This window comes from Triticum aestivum, chromosome 3B (assembly GCF_018294505.1).
Source record: "Triticum aestivum cultivar Chinese Spring chromosome 3B, IWGSC CS RefSeq v2.1, whole genome shotgun sequence".
Lineage (NCBI taxonomy): Eukaryota > Viridiplantae > Streptophyta > Magnoliopsida > Poales > Poaceae > Triticum > Triticum aestivum.
Genome location: NC_057801.1, coordinates 93,336,483 through 93,353,536, shown reverse-complemented (window position 1 = coordinate 93,353,536; position 17,054 = coordinate 93,336,483).

Genomic DNA, 17,054 nt, shown 5'->3' with positions numbered 1-17,054 from the left:
TCACAACATGCCCTGCAAAAACAAGTTAGACGTCCTCTACTTTGTTGTTGCAAGTTTTACGTGGCTCACTACAAAAAAAAGACACATCCGTGACATTTTGGGTTGAATGAAAAAAATCTGTCATACATATGACACTTCTGTGACAATAATTGTGACAAAACCCGGTATGATCATAGATGTGGTGGGCTCCTACTTCTATGACAAAAAATCATGACAGAAAACGGGCTTTTCGTCCTGGGCGGGCCGGAGACGCAGCTGCATGACATTCTTTGGGCTGTCCATGACGGAAAAAACCGTGGTAGAAGCGAGGGGGAGGAAAATTTCGGGGAGTTGCCGGTTACGGTGGGAGGTCGGGGGCCGAGCGATGCGCGTTTCTCTCGTACATGTACGCGCGTGTGTGCGAGGCGTTGGCTCTAATTGAACCCGAGCGAGGCAACCCGAGCGATTGCACTACAGGCTACGCGTTACTGAACCCGAGCGATCGATCGATGGCTGTTAACTGAACCCGATGGAGCTATTACTTCGCTACTGCTGCTAACTGAAGCCAATCGATTGGATGAACAGTGAGCGTTAAGGGGGGGTTTGGATGAACAGTGAGCGGTGGCGTTGCCTCTGGATGAACAGGACCCCGTGGTGTGGAGGGCTGGATGAACAATAAACTGTGGAGGGGTGGCCGTGGAGGGGTGGTTGAACAGGACCCCATGGTGTGGAGGGCTGGATGAATAGTAGACAGTGGAGGGATGGTTGAACAGTAGCCCGTGGAGTAGCGTGCGGTGGAGGCTGGATGAACAGGAGCCCGTGGAGGCTGGAGGAGGTCGGCGGTAGCCCGTGGAGGCTGGAGGAGGTCGACGGTGGAGATGAACAATATCTCGTGGAGTCCCGTTTTGCAGTACGCCACACCCCTCCCGATGAACAGGACCCCCGTTTCGACCGTAGCGCTCCAACACAAGTCCGTTTCGTCCGTTTTGCGGTACGCCATACCCCTCCCGATGAACAGGACCCCCGTTTCGACCATAGCGCTCCAACACAAGTCCGTTTCGTCCATTTTGCGGTACGCCACACCCCTCCCGATCAACAGGACCCCCGTTTCGACTGTAGGAGGTCCGTTTCCTCCATTTTGCGGTACGCCACACCCCTCCCGATCAACAGGACCCCGTTTCGAACGTAGGAGGTCCATTTCCTCCGTTGTGCGATACGCCAGGCCTCGTTTCCATCGCCTGTTCCGTCCAAGCCCTCCCGATGAACATGACCATGCATTCCGTTCCGACCTAGCCGGTTGGCTCCTCATGAACACGATGATGATGCTGTTTCTCCGTTCCGACCCAGCCATGTACGTATGCGCGAGTAGGCGTTCGAGACCCTGCCCGTATGTACATACGTGGCCGCATTTTCTTTCTTGCACCCTCGCCGCTATACGTACGTGTACATGCTACATGTCGCCTCTACAACGACACGTGCACGCCTCTACTACGACACGTGCGCGCCTCTACATCGACCAGTATGTACGTACACGTTCATGACTAGGATGGCAACGCTACGTACGCTTCGACCAGGTGGGTCCCGACTGTCAGGCACTTCCTTGCCTGCGAAGATGTAGCTGGTGGGTCCCAGCAGTCAGGGGGGCGAATCGTTTTGGTTTTGTTTTTTTTCGGACGCACTTCCTTGTGTGCGAAGGTGTAGCTGCTAGGTCCCAGCAGTTAGGGGGCGAATCATTTTTTTTGCCCGGACGCACTTCCTTGCGTGCGAAGGTGTAGCTGCTGGGTCCTAGCAGTCAGGGGGCGAATCGTTTTTTTTTTCCCGGATGCACTTCCTTGCGTGCGAAGGTGTAGCTGGTGGGTCCCAGCAGTCGGGGGGCGAATCGTTTTTTTTCTAGACGCACTTCCTTGCGTGCGAAGATGTAGCTAGTGGGTCCCAGCAGTCAGGGGGTGAATCATTTTTTTCAGGACGCACTATTTTGCGTGCGAAGATGTAGCTCGTGGGTCCCAGCAGTCAGGGGGCCAATCATTTTATTCGCGAAAGACGGTGGGTCGTTCGGTGGGTCCACGCTGTCAGGTGGAGGAATAATTATTTTGCACGCAATAAGGAGGCACTTCCTTGCGGCTGCCGTGGACCCAGCTGTCAGCCTCTTCACGTATAGTCCACGTCCGATGGAAGTTGTTCCTTGACCATGTTGACCACGCTGCGCCGAGAGCACCACGGCGGTGGACGACGGCGAGGCCTAGGAAGGGGACGACACGGAGCCGGGGAAGACGCGACAGTGGATGCACACGCGGAGAGGAGTACGAGGGTTCACTGGTTCGGCTGCGCTGCCGTCGCCGTAGAATAACAGGGGGTGTGGGTGAGTGGAGGGATGCCCTGGCCAGCGGTGGGAGTAGTAGAGGGCGGTGAGGCCTCCGCAGCAGCACAGCCGGCCACGGGAGGCAGGAGCAGGCGGCACGACCGGCGCTGCTTTGGGCGGCTGGAGCAGGAAGACTAGAGGTTGAAGAAGCACGATGGCCATTGGATGGACATCGTACGGTCACTGCAGCTAGAATTGTTTATTATTGACTAAGTGGACAAAGCCCTTGGTACGTCAACTTAGTAGGCCCACAGGTCAGCTTCCGAAACGGTGCGCCCTAGATGTCAGGGGGAGGAATCATTTTTTGGGCGGGTGAAGCTAGAATATCCGAGATTGAAGAAGAAGCACGGCATCCGTTGGATGGACATCCAACGGCCACTGCTGCTAGAACCATGTGTTGACTATAAGTTGACAAGCCTTGCATATGCGTCAACTCTGTTTTTTTAGGGGACGCGTCAACTTAGTAAGGCTAGAAGTTTGTGGCAGAGAACTAATAGCCCATTCGAGATTTGTAAGAATGTGTAGCCCATTTTTGAATTCTAATGGAATTTACTACAGCCCATTTACAGTTTGTTAAAAGTACAGCCCATTTCAACCAACCGTTCAAAACAGAATTCAATAAAATTTCCCACATTTTGATGGGATCCGAATATTTTTATCCCGAAATTTCTAGTCAGATTAAATACAATTTCAATATAAATTTATATTACGTAAAAATCCAACGAAACATTGCGCTCGCAACAATTAATGAAATTAAAATTTTCAATATTCCAAAAATAATATTTTATAAAGTAATCACTGTTTGGTGCATTTTTTATAGTTACTACCCAGTTTTTATAATTACATCCCATTTATTATTTCTTAAAGCCCATTTTCTTGTTAAGCCTAATGCATCCCTCCTAGGAAAGATTTGCAGCCCAGCGGGGCGGAGAATAACAACTTGACCTTGCCTGGGTATTCCTCAAAAAAAAGTATAGCTGGGCTAGCCATTTTCAGCTTGAAAAAAATTAATATCTGGGCTGGATATCTGGCCTGGGCTAGACGGGCCACAGCCCGCCCAGTTAATACCTGCAGCGATGTTTTCGTTGTTGTTCAGAGGAGAAAAAATAATATCTGGGGTAAACATCGAAAAACTCTGCAGTGCTCACACCTCAAAAACACAAATACTGCTCGAGCTGCTTGGTCCCAGCTGTCGGCCGCTTCTTGTGCAATTCTCTCGTTTATTGACTACTCCCTCCTTTGCGGTTTATAATGCTCAATTCAAAAATCTCACCAATCAAGGTAGATGGCGGGTGGTGGAATACTTTTTGTAGTTTTGCAAAAGCACCTAATTAATGCTCTTGTTATCCTCAAAAAATTATGTTTATCAATGCATTAATTGCAATGCATGCATGCATAAAGTACATGCATTGGTCAATTTTCTCTTAATACTTGCATGCAATGATTTAATGCACCTTGGAATCTGAACATGTGATGGAAAACAACCAAATTGAGCCTTATAAAATGGAAAAACTAAAATTTTGAGATAAGCCCTATAAACCAGAAAGGAGGGAGTACATAGGTTGACAATGGTGTGGGACCGTGATGTCAGGAAACCAGGAGGAAGCAAAATAAATTATAGTTATATATATATATATATATATATATATAATAAGGAGGCACTTGAGTACGTGAGGCTATGGACCTGGTGGGTCCCCATTGTCATCCTATCCAAGTAAAGTCATCTCCTCGCCCGTGCACGCTTTTTGCCCGAAACAGACAGTGTTGACCGCCCCGCTTCCCGGTGCAGGCGATTGCTCTACCTTCAAACGACACAAGTGTCGTCCGTCCGTCCATCTGCCGCACACATTAATGATATGCCGTTTCCGAGGCGGCTACTCCTGCGCCACACGCCCGTCCCTCCGCCCGCCCACCATTGCTATATAAACTACTGCGCCGGCCATAGCTGCAGCCATCCGCATCCATTCCCTTTCTCCTGTCCACACCACTACTGCCCACCATGGCTTCCTCGCGCTCCAGCGCTCTTCGGGACGGGCGGACGACGGACCACAAGGAGATGGCAGCCATTTCTGCCGACCGGCTGGCCGGTAGGCAGCCGGAGGACGACGATGTCCCGATGGAGAACATGGTAGTCGATGATCCGGCGCCAACCCCCTCCTCCACGCCATCCTCGCTGGTGCATTGCACCATGACCATCAGCGAGGCCCGTGCCCAATATATAGACAGGGTGAGGAAGATGCGTGAGGAGCAGTTCCGGGAGGCGCAGGCCGACGCCGCCTACAACCACCATCTCCTCCAGGAGCACCTGCAGGCGGAGGAGCAGATCGCCATGGAGCGGGCGGAGCAAGAGGCACTGCTCGAATCGTACCACTCCGCCCGCAAGGGCCGCCTCGAGCGCTGGCGGTACCGCATGCGGGTGGCGGAGGCTGCGGCCGCCTACAAAGAGACTAGCAAAGAGGGCGATGAAGCGGGCGAGGCGCTGTTTGGCGAGACCGACGACGAGGCAGAGGACAATGCCGGCTCTGACGAGTCCCCGCTCTGCTGGCGTCGACGACGCCCTGCTCCGTCGAGGCCTTGCAGCGCCAACAACAGTGCAGAGGACACCGTCGGCTCCGCCGAGGCCCCGCCCCGCCAATAATGAGGCAGAGGACATCTCCTTCTCAGCCTAGGCCCCACCATGCCGGCAACGTGGGGGAGGATTTCCACCGCTCCGCTGAGGCACCGCCCACCGGCAATGAGACAGAGGACATCGCCGGCTCCACCGAGGCTCCGCCCCGCTGCCAACGAGGTCGCGCCACACAGAAAACGAGGAAGAGTACGGTAGGTCGCCGCCGCTCGGGTCCAAGTAAGGCCACCACTGCTACCCTCCAATTGAAGCCAAGCTAGGCGGTTTGACCATTGACGGCTGGTTAGCTTCTTGGCGGTGACGTGGAGTCAGAGAGCTGCACTGGAGAAGAACGCTGCTTCTACTTAACTGCTGGTGCAGTTGGTTGTCTGACACGTGGGCCCAACAGGCCACATGTCAGTTACACTACTGCACCTGCAGTTAAGTAACTGAAGCTTCTGTTCGGCTCAGCTGGACACAGGTGGGTAGCTTCGGTTAATTAATTATACCTCCAGCGCACCCCTTTTTAGTTTTTTTAGAAAAGGAGGATGACCCCGGCCTCTGCATCTGGGAGATGCATGCGGCCACAAACACCCCTTTTTAGTTGAAGAATGTATGAAATGTAATTAAATCCGGCATGTTTATATGAAATCCGACCGTGTATGAATGAATTTATTTCGATTAGTTCGAATTCATGTATCACTGGCATTGTATGAACATGCAAAACAATACGTACTAGCATTATTCCCAAGGTGATCACCTCGTTTGCAGCAGTTTCACATGTACTCCCTCCGGTCCTTTCTATACAAGTTTTTTCGGTAGTCAAAGTATCTCTACTTTGACCAATCTTATACAAAAAAGTATGCACTTTCACAATGTGCGAAGTAAAAAGGAACAGAAGGAGTACAAAGAGTTTGAGCAGCTTTTTAGCGTTTCTGTACATTGCAATGAAACACACAGGGCTGGCAATTCATAGAGAACATTCAAAACAATCGATGATTATGCATCACAGCGACTCACATGTTAGAGGCAATATTTACTTCACAAATAAATAATAAAGAAAAAATCGATCGACGCTGCTGACAGCAAGGGCGTCCCATTCGAAAATATCAAACGCATGTCTTAAAATCAATGAGAAAAATTTGACAAGGTTGTCCCATTCCAAAATATCAAATGCCTACGATTGTGGAATGGGCAGGGTTTGCCATCAGTTCGGACATTGACATGGCACCTCGTGCTAAATAAACCAACTGTTCTTTTTGTGCAGTTCCACCAAAATCAACCAAATTCACGCGTAGCTTGTATGATTTCGCCCTTATATGTTGCAACGCCTTGAACTTATCGGCACCTCCTTTCTTGTGGTGGAAATGAATGATTCAATGTATTCATGAACATTTTGTGCAGTTCCCATTGAAATCAAGCTGATCACCCCTGTTTGCACAAATACAAAAAAAGTGATTAGTATAAAGCAAAATGTACTATGAATTGACAGTTTAAATAGGCACCTACATGGTCCATGTAGAGCACACTTTTAGAAAAATGGAACTCACCAGAAAGAATCCTAGAACAACATTGTACTCGCGCATCACAGCAAAAAAATGGAGATTTGTCAGTCCTTCTGAGCTGAAGTTAGTTTGGTCTTGTGGGGAGTAATGTAACCATCCTTCAACTGCTCCTTCTGATGAGAATCCTAGAACAACATTGTACTCGCGCATCACAGCAAAAAATGGAGATTTGTCAGTCCTTCTGAGCTGAAGTTAGTTTGGCCTTGTGGGGAGTAATGTAACCATCCTTCAACTGCTCCTTCTGATGAGAAGATAGACAGGGCTTCTTCATCCTGGCATAATCGGAACTAGTCACTTCACGTACTCCATATTCTTCTTCAGAGGAAGATGATCCTATTGTGCAAAGACAAGAGGACAACTAAATGCTAGCATCCCTATTTGCTCGAAAAAAAGGAAAGGAAATATTTAAAACAGCACAGATGAAGCACTTCTCAAGGACAATACCACTTTTTCATGACAGTATCTAAACAGTAGCACAACGCCAATAGAGATGACAAAGCTCAATCATATGGATGAATTAGTGGGCGAGTACCAACCTTTGTCAGGAGGCTTATTGTGTAGAGCATACAGATCAAGCACTTCTCCGGAACCATATGTTGCTATCTACTATGGTGGCCATGCTTACTATATACTCCTCGATTAGTTTAATGTTTCCAACATCTTTTTGTGCAGTTCCACTAAAATATATGGTATCTTCAAAGAAGATCCCTGTTTGCACAAGTAGAGATAATTACGTATGGCATCAAATCAGTGGCAAAACAATTGCTCGTTCCAGCCATAGCAATAAATTAAGATGCAAAACTATATCATTACTTGTGTCATCACAGTTCCAGTGCTTCATTACAGCACCGGGAGTTGATTTTTGTTTTTCTTCCGCTTGTTCTTCCCCTTCATCACTTGGTTCAATAACAGACAAGCTTCGCCTTCAATGTAAGATTTGGCATGTCAATTAGGGAGCACAAGTATAGTACTAAACTTAATTTTCTGATGAAAGTGGCAAAATACAGGCCAGCAGTTGTGAAATATCCTTATCTTACCTCAATGGGATATTACGGTGCACATACAGATTGGAAGTCTTGTCTCCATTTGTGCAGTTCACTAAAATCAAGCAACATTATCGTACAAGTAGCACAACATATGAAAGCACACTGCAGAATCATGTGAAAGAAGGCTAGTACTGACCTCTCATGATGCGGAATTCAAACAACTCACAAGAAGAAGATCTGAACCAAATTCGCCTTAACGGATAGGAAGTAAGATCTCCTCTTGTGCAGTTCCACTAAGATCAAGCAATCAAGCAACGTTGTCGGTGTGACATTTTGGTTGAACTGCACAAAACACTCTTAAAACAAAAGTGTTTTGTGCAGTGCAACAAAAGGTCACAATGGCAACGAGGTGAAGTAGATAACCCTGTTTACACAGCGGTGCAAAGGAAACAATTAGTGGTCAATAACGGTGGATGACACAGAAGCCAACAAAAAGAAGCATCTACCTTATCTAAATGGGAAAGAAAGCAAGACAGTAGCATTTCTCAAACGGTGGCATTGATTAATATTAACATAGAGATTATATTAACAATAAAATTCGTTAAACATGTAATTTGCTTTTAACTGTGGCATTGCATCAATTTTCCAGCGGCATTATTAGAGGGTGTTTGTTTACAGGGACATTTTGGTGTAGGGACTAAAAAAACTCCGTGTCAGTCACATCTAAACCAAACAGGAGGGACTTTTCGGGACTAAAAGTGGGCATTTGGGACTAAAGAAAGAAGACCCCGAGGGAGTCTTTTTGGGACTTTTTCCAACAGTTGCCCCTGCCACGCATCGCACCTTGTTTCTATTAGTTCATTACTAGGGGTAACATGGTCTTTTATCATGTCATTTAATAACCTCTAGTCCATGTTTAGTCCCTGGAACCAAGCAGGTAGGGACTAGGGAGTTTTTAACCAAACAGGGCCTTAGATTAACAACAGCTAATGAGTTGCACGGGACAGTGGACGCACCAGCACCATGTGCATCTACCGATGTACTGTGGTCATGCACAGTCTGTTGCAACAAAGAACAAACAACCAAGGAGCATATTTGTGTTGGTCCCAGTTTTGTTATCTTTAGACACCTTTCCCTATGTGAGCGCAGCAAATCTAGTCCTGCTCAAACTCTACAGCCTTGTCCCTTCCTTTCCTTTTTGAACTAGTACTTTCGCCCCTTCCTTTCCTCTTTGAACCACGTCCTAGATTTATGCGATACAACTTTCCCCACTACTTTCCCCCATTCCTTTCCTCTTTGAACCACGTCCTAGATTCATGCTATACAACTTTCCCCCTTCATTTCCTCTTTGAACCACGTCCTAGATTCATGCTATATACAACTTTTCCCACTACTTTCCCCCACTCCTTTCCTCTTTGAACCACGTCCTAGATTCATGGTATACATGCAGCTAGAGCAATGCATGTGGAGTAAGTAAAATATACCTTAAGGTTCTTGGGGCGTGGTTCGGTGGGCGACGGGACGGCGGCGAAGAAGAAGGGGTCGGAGGCCCTCCCGCGCCGCCGCTGGGTGGAAAGTGAATAGCAGCGCCGGTAGTGGATTCCCTCCCTCGCCGACGGCGACAGCGTTAAGCCTCCTTCCCTTCCCGGCGGACGGATCCTGCCGGCTCTTTGAGCAGCAGTGAGGGGAGAGAGAGGCCAACGAAGTCTTGTTTAGATCTGGAGAGGGCGAGAGAGTGTGAAGAGAGCAACTACAAGCGCTGAGGCTCCAGCGTGTATATATATACTGGAGAGAGAGTGTGAAGCGTGCAAACCCTAGAAAACATTTTGACCAGTCAAAGAATCCTCCTGGCAAAAATTATGCTCAAGTGTAGTTATCGAACCCGAGACCTCAAGTTTGATGAGCGAACAGGCTAACCAGCTACACAACCCTCCCGTTATGTTCAACGAGAGGAAAATAACCTTTTATACATTCCTGCATTCGTGTGACAGGCATGCCGTGTTTTTTTGTGTGTGTGTGGGAGTCATTAGGATTTCAATCATAATCGTGTCATGTGGCTTTGGTGGTAAGACTATCCACAGTGATGCAGAAATAATGCAGCCTTAGTCACCTTACCTCTCTCCACGTAGTACGTTGGGTCCCACCAGTCAGAGGGTGAAACAAACAAATTAATAAGAAAAATTAAAAGCGCCAGCGGTGTATCTTACTACCTCACACATCTCGCTACTGCTCGGGAACACTGTCCAATTGATCCCTCTGTTCGCTCACGTACTATTTTAAGTGAATCCTTATTATAACATGCACACAAATTTTGGGCACTTGTATTCGACTTAAGTCAGTGTGCCACCGTATCTCGTATACTTACTACTCCCTCCGTCTAGGTGTAATAAGTCACGTTAGAAGGTGCAACGGGACCAAGGTGCGTGCGTGTGCGTGTGTGTGTTTAACAGCATGTGTGTGTTAGAGAGTGCGACAGATCGACCTACTCCTACAGAGATATGGTGTGTAGTGTACGATTTTAGCCGCGAGAGTCGGTGCATCCTCTCGTTTCCGGGCGTGTCCGGTAGGGACATGCGGACAGCTGCCACGCCCGCTCCTAACCAGCCTGGCCCACCCAAAGCCCCTCCATCGCCCGCGCGCGCTTCCCGCCCGAAACGGTCAGCGCCGCTCCAAAGAATCGGTGCCGCATTCATGCCCGGGCAGAGCGGACGCGACCTCTCACTGGCGCAAGAGTGATGGTTGCTTCGTCCGTCCAACTTACTGCTGGGTCTATGTGATTTGACGGCTCATTGGTCTTTATTACTGAGGTGGTAGGACTGCTGGATGTCCCACGCTTTCGGCGAAAGGAGGTAGTAGATTACAATTTTCTCCATTCTTACAGCGGAGGAGTGCAAGAGCAGTGAAAACACGCAGGCTCAGTGATTACATGGCCCACCTCACACTATCACCGTGCGACACCTAACTCTTTACATAGTACTCCCTCCGTTCCTAAATATTACTAGATGAGTCCCCGCGCGTTGCCGCGGAACAGCGGTATATCTCTCTGCGCAAAATTATCGATTTCATAGAACTAAAAAAAATCTATAACCGCATGACAAATGTGGTAGCCAAACTAAATAAACTCCCATCATCATTTAGATCATCCCACGTAAGGAAAAAAGATCAGCCAACTCCTACTGCATAATGGGATTATATTTTTCTTTTTGACATGTTAATGGGACTTAAAAGCTCACTTACATGCATGCTACCGGTGCATGCTTGCATGCAGACATGTTGATGTGATTTAAAACCCACTCACATGCATGTGCCACGGTATTTCTGCATGCTTGCATGTGGCTTAGTGCGGAGCCTCTCAACGTCTAGATCAGACGGCTATTATGACTGATTTACTTCATCTAACGGCTACGTCAATTTTGATGATGTGGCTCAAGGAGAGGATAGAGAATTCCTAGTAGTGGGGGCTAGCTATTACTAGTAGATAAGTCTTTGTAGAGATTCCACTAGGTGAACTACATACGGAACAAAATGAATGAATCTACACTTAAAATGCATCTATATACATCCGCATGTGGTTAATGGTGAAATCTCTACAAAGACTTATATTTAGGAACGGAGGAAGTACTAGTATAGTACTAGTACGTACTGTAATTTATCAGCGAGATAAATTTGTACAATGCTATGAAGCTTCCAGCTCCTGTTACATGTATCTTGCGTCCAAGGTTGCCCGTTGCAACATTTCATCAAATACAAAGGAGACTAACATGCATGCTATTGCATCTCAATGATTGACAGATCATAGCAAATATGTACTCCCTCCGTTCCAAAATAAGTGTCTCAACTTTGTGCAAACTTTAGTACAAAGTTGTACTACTACTAAAGTTGACACTTATTTTGGAACAGAGGCAGCTAAAGAAAAAAACGATCCATGCAGTCCCTAGCCCTTGAACCGTGAACCCTGACCAGGCTTCAATTTGCTGGCAACGTTCGAGCTGCCTAATAAATGAAGTTTGCAACCTTTTGACCATCGGTTCATTTTGTGCAGTTTCACCAAAATCGAGATGAGCATCCCTGTGGCAAAGAAATTGAAGAAGCGTGATTAGAATAAGATTACTAGGACTAGTTGATGAGACATAAACTCATCACAAATACAGTACATAGAAGCCAGTAGAGGTATCAGGTATGTGCGGGGCAAAGAAGTAGAGAAATATCCACAGGGAGTGATGTGGGCAGCTGGAGCAGTGGTGCAAGCCGGCTGTAAAGGGAGTTGTACTCGAGGGACGTAGCTCAACCTTGAGGAGGGCGGCGGGAGGCGGCAACTGCCCACGTCGCGGCAGTGAGCAAGGGACGAAGGCAACCTCACCGGCTTTGTGAGAGAGAACGGCGGGGACCCCTGATCGGGACGTGCCGACAGTGGGTTTTCGCCGTCGGCGACGGCCACCGCATCTACACTAAGCATCCACCCCTTCCCCAAGCGGACGTGATCCGCCGGGATGTTAGAGATGTGGCCACAGTCGTTTTGTGCGAGAGAGTGTGAAGAGAGCAACCCCAGCAAGCAACCGTGTAGGCTGGCCCGTCCTGACTATGTATATAGTGGAGCGGTTTCCTTTTCTCTCCATATGAACCTATCATATTGCGTACGTGCCACTGAAGAAAAAAAATTATTTATAAATGACGCGGCACCTACTACTCGTTCTCCTATAACCTTGCGCTTGGCATCTCCAAAATATTAACCTTGCGATTGGCTCTTCGCCTCTTCGGGAAGTCGAGCAATAATGGTAGTGCAGTATATATCGTTCTGGCTATATGAGACCGAATGAATTGCTGCACGTCCACCACGTGGGCGAGGGTCGAGGGGCGAGGGAGAGTGCTACTACATACAGAGCAAAATGAGTGAATGTACACTCTAAAATACGTCTGAAACGGTTCAAAACCTATACTCCCTTGCCAGCGCGCGCTTCCCGCGTGAAATAGTCAGCGTCGCCCTGGAGCATCAGTGCCGCATTAATGCCCGGCCAGAGCGGAGGCGACCTCTCACTAGCGCCGGCTTTGAAGTGGCGCGATGGCCGAGAGAGCACCGCTTCCCGGTGCACGCGACTGCTCCGCGTCGAGACTGGCCATACGCCCTGTTTGGATCCATGGGTTAGAGTTAGTTTGAGCTAGTTGGGGCTCAAATAGCCCTAAAGTATCCAAGCATGAGGGTTTAAATTGGAGCAAGTTGCACCAAACCCACGAAAAAAAACTATCCCACCCAAGAGGTGCTAACTGGAGATAGTTCTCATTGGGACCACTGAAAAATCACTTTTCTCTCTCCATGAAGTGCATTTATTATCAATCTAACCCTGTCACCCAAACACCTCTTTGGCTACAGTTAGTTCAGGGTTAGTCATGAGTTAGTCTAACCTCTAGCTAAGTTAGAGTATCAAACAGGAGCAGTATAGGACATGCAAGTTGCTCAAAGCATACAGGCAAATTCGTACGTGAAAGGATTTTTTTCTTTTTGAAAACGGAACGTGAAAGGAATTTTTTTAGAATGCTCTTGGCATGTCGCTAACATGTGATAGTTAACCGACCTCAATAGACGGCAGAAACGCCAGCCCGCCGCACTTTGATAGAGACGAGGAGGGAGAAGCGATACAGGCTGCTGGATTACTAGAGATAGGTGTCGCACGGAAGCCAAGAAATATGGTGATAGCGTGGGTTAGCCATGTACTAGTATGATGTAACTACACTGGGCTGCCGTGTTTCGTACTCTTCCAGTCCACTGTGGAGATGATTGGTTAATTTTATATCGCTGAATAATATTAAATATTATGAGTGCAGACGCTCCACCACGAGGTTCCTTGCTCCTTCTCGGTCGTCCGGAATCTATGTTCTTCCACTCTATTTTTTTTACGTGAGCTTTGTTCATCCTTTTGCCAACACGCGAGACATCTAGCATCAAGGCGCACGTGTTATGCAATGATCGTTCCATCTATATGAAGAACATGTGGCACTGGAACTACGAGACGGACATGTACCCAGGAGTGGACGTACGAACCTGAGTAATGTAGCGCAGTAAGTGAAGTAGAAAGGCACAAATGGTATGAACATGCATGGCATATAGGGTGTGTTTGGTTGCGTTCTCGTCTCGGCATAGTTGTTCCCTCTTCATGCATGCTCAACTCAACACCCCTCTTCATGCATGCTCTCTTCATGCATGCTTCTAGTGTATTTGTGCTAAACTAATGTGGACTCATGCACCCTCCATGCACTCTACCAAACACCCAAACTGAGTGCTACTACATACGGAGCAAAATGAGTGAATGTAAACTCTAAAATACGTCTATATACATCAGTGTTTGGAGTATGTACTAGTAGTTCCTATTGAAATCTACTAAAGGACATATATATTCCAAACAATATGATATAATCTCTATAATCAAGGTAGTAGGGACGAGGAGTAAACGGAGGGAGTAGTAAATTTTTCTCCTCGTCCTGCGAGCCACCGCGCGCATGGGCGAGGGAGGAGCAAGCTTCACCTCATCCTGCGAGCCACCGCGACCGTGGGCGGGAGAGACGGCGTACTAAGCAAGCTTCTCCTCGTTCTGCGAGTTGACGGGACACATCAAAAGTACTCCAGTGTATAGAGCCTTGCCTCTAAGGTAGGCCCCACATGGTTTGCCTCTTTTTTTAATTTAACATAACGCGTCAAGTTGCAATTTGTTTGTTCACCCGTGGTAGATGATCCTCCCTCCACCAAGTGGACAACCAGTACACGTGCCAAATTACCACGTGGGCTGCCTTTTTCATACAGAAATGAGCTCCACCGTGTACCCGCGCGGGTGTGGTTGGGAAAGAGACGGGAGTACGTGCGCCGTGCATGCACCTCTTCTCTTCATGCACGTCCCCCACGTACGTGGGTGTGTGAGAGAGATACAAACCGTGTTCATGAGTGTTTTTTGTTTTGTGGTGGGGGGTTGGGGTGGGGTGGGGGTTGATTTCGTGAATTATTTGTGGGAATATGTGTCGATGACATCTCAAACAAATTTTTGCATTCAATGTGTGTGAAATGGAGGCCTATCCATATCATACATAGAGGGTTGGGCAATCCACGAGAAGAGAGGGAGGGGCCATAGCTATCGATAGAGTCGAAGAGAGGATCAAGTGGGTGGGTGCGAGATCGATGAAGAGAGCCATCGAAATTGTGTGTGTGTGTGTGTGTGTGTGTGTGTGCAAGTCAAATATATAGGGCGACTGGCCTACCGGAACGTTAGAGGGCACATGTCAAGTTTGTTGGAAATATGCCCTAGAGGCAATAATAAAAGGATTATTATTATATTTCCTTGTTCATGATAATTGTCTTTTATTCATGCTATAATTGTATTATCCGGAAATCGTAATACACGTGTGAATACTTAGACCACAATACGTCCCTAGTAAGCCTCTAGTTGACTAGCTCGTTGGTCAACAGATAGTCATGGTTTCCTAACTATGGACATTAGATGTCGTTGACAACGGGATCACATCATTAGGAGAATGATGTGATGGACAAGACCCAATCCTAAGCATAGCACAAGATTGTGTAGTTCGTTTGGCTAGAGATTTTCCAATGTCAAGTATCTCTTCCTTAGACCATGAGATCGTGTAACTCCCGGATACCGTAGGAGTGCTTTGGGTGTACCAAACGTCACAACGTAACTGGGTGACTATAAAGGTGCACTACAGGTATCTCCAAAAGTGTCTGTTGGGTTGGCACGGATCAAGACTAGGATTTGTCACTCCGTATTACGGAGAGGTATCACTGGGCCCACTCGGTAGTGCATCATCATAATGAGCTCAAAGTGACCAAGTGTCTGGTCACGGGATCATGCATTACGGTACGAGTAAAGTCACTTGCCAGTAACGAGATTGAACGAGGTATTGGGATAGCGACGATCGAATCTCGGGCAAGTAACATACCGTCTGACAAAGGGAATAGTATACGGGGTTGCTTGAATCCTCGACATCGTGGTTCATCCGATGAGATCATCGAGGAGTATGTGGGAGCCAACATAGGTATCCAGATCCTGCTGTTGGTTATTGACCGGAGAGCCGTCTCGGTCATGTCTGCATGTCTCCCGAACCCGTAGGGTCTACATGCTTAAGGTTCGGTGACGCTAGGGTTGTATGAATATGAGTATGCAGCAAACTAAATGTTGTTCGGAGTCCCGGATGAGATCCTGGACGTCACGAGGAGTTCCGGAATGGTCCGGAGGTAAAGAATTATATATAGGAAGTGCTGTTTCGGCCATGGGGAAAGTTTCGGGGTCACCCGGTATTGTACCGGGACCACCGGAAGGGTCCCGGGGGTCCTCCGGATGGGGCCACCTATCCCGGAGGGCCCCGTGGGCTGAAATGGGAGGGGAACCAGCCCCTAGTGGGCTGGTGTGCCCCCCTGGGCCCCCCTCTGCGCCTAGGGTTGGAAACCCTAGGTGGGGGGCGCCCCCACTTGCCTTGGGGGGCACTCCAACCCCCCTGGCCGCCGCCCCCCTTGGGAGATTAGATCTCCCAGGGCCGGCGCCCCCCCTGGGGGCCTATATAAAGGAGGGAAGGGGGGAGGGCAGCCGCACCCTGTGTCTTGGCGCCTCCCTCCCCTGCTACACCTCGTCCTCCTCCCGCAGCAGCTTGGCGAAGCCCTGCCGGAGTTCTGGTGCATCCACCACCACGCCGTTGTGCAGCTGGATCATCATCAACCTCTCCTTCCCCCTTGCTGGATCAAGAAGGAGGAGACATCATCCGCTCCGTACGTGTGTTGAACACGAAGGTGATGTCCGTTCGGCACTTGGTCATCGGTGATTTGGATCACGGCGAGTACGACTCCATCATCACCGTTCTCTTGAACGCTTCCGCACGCGATCTACAAGTGGTATGTAGATGCAATCTCTCTCCCATGACTCGTTGCTTAGATGAACTCATAGATGGATCTTGGTGAAACCGTAGGAAAAATTTTAATTTTCTGCAACGTTCCCCAACAAAGTTTGTGTGTGGCCGGGAGACATGACTAGAGCGCTTGATGTATCGGTGTGTGGGGGGAGGGGTGGGGGAGGGGGAGGCAGAGGCCTAACTATAGAGGTAGAACGACTCGTATATGTGTTGAGAAGGAGAGACCCAGCTATGTCTTGAGGGAGATCGGTCGACATCCATACATAACTGAAGGACGGGAAATAGGATGGGATAGAGGGAGAGAGAGAGAGGAGAGAGAGGGAGGGAGAGGGGTAGAGTGCTGGATGGGTGATGGAGTTGCTTCTCGAAGATGGTGGGAGAGGCCTACTAGACAAACTGAGGGTGGAACTACAATATTATCAATAAGAGTGGGGATGTGTTTTTGTGTGTGCCTGTGCGTAGAACTGTCGGGACGCATCCATGGATGATGAAGGGGAACCATGTGTTTGGTAAGCAAACCTAACTAGATCGGTAGATCAATTGTTGTTTGTCGGAGGAAGGGAGAGACACAACTAATGAGGTAGATCGATCGATGTGTGGGTAAAAACGAGTTATAAGGACCTAGCTGGCTATATGTATAGCGAGAGATCGGTCGGTGT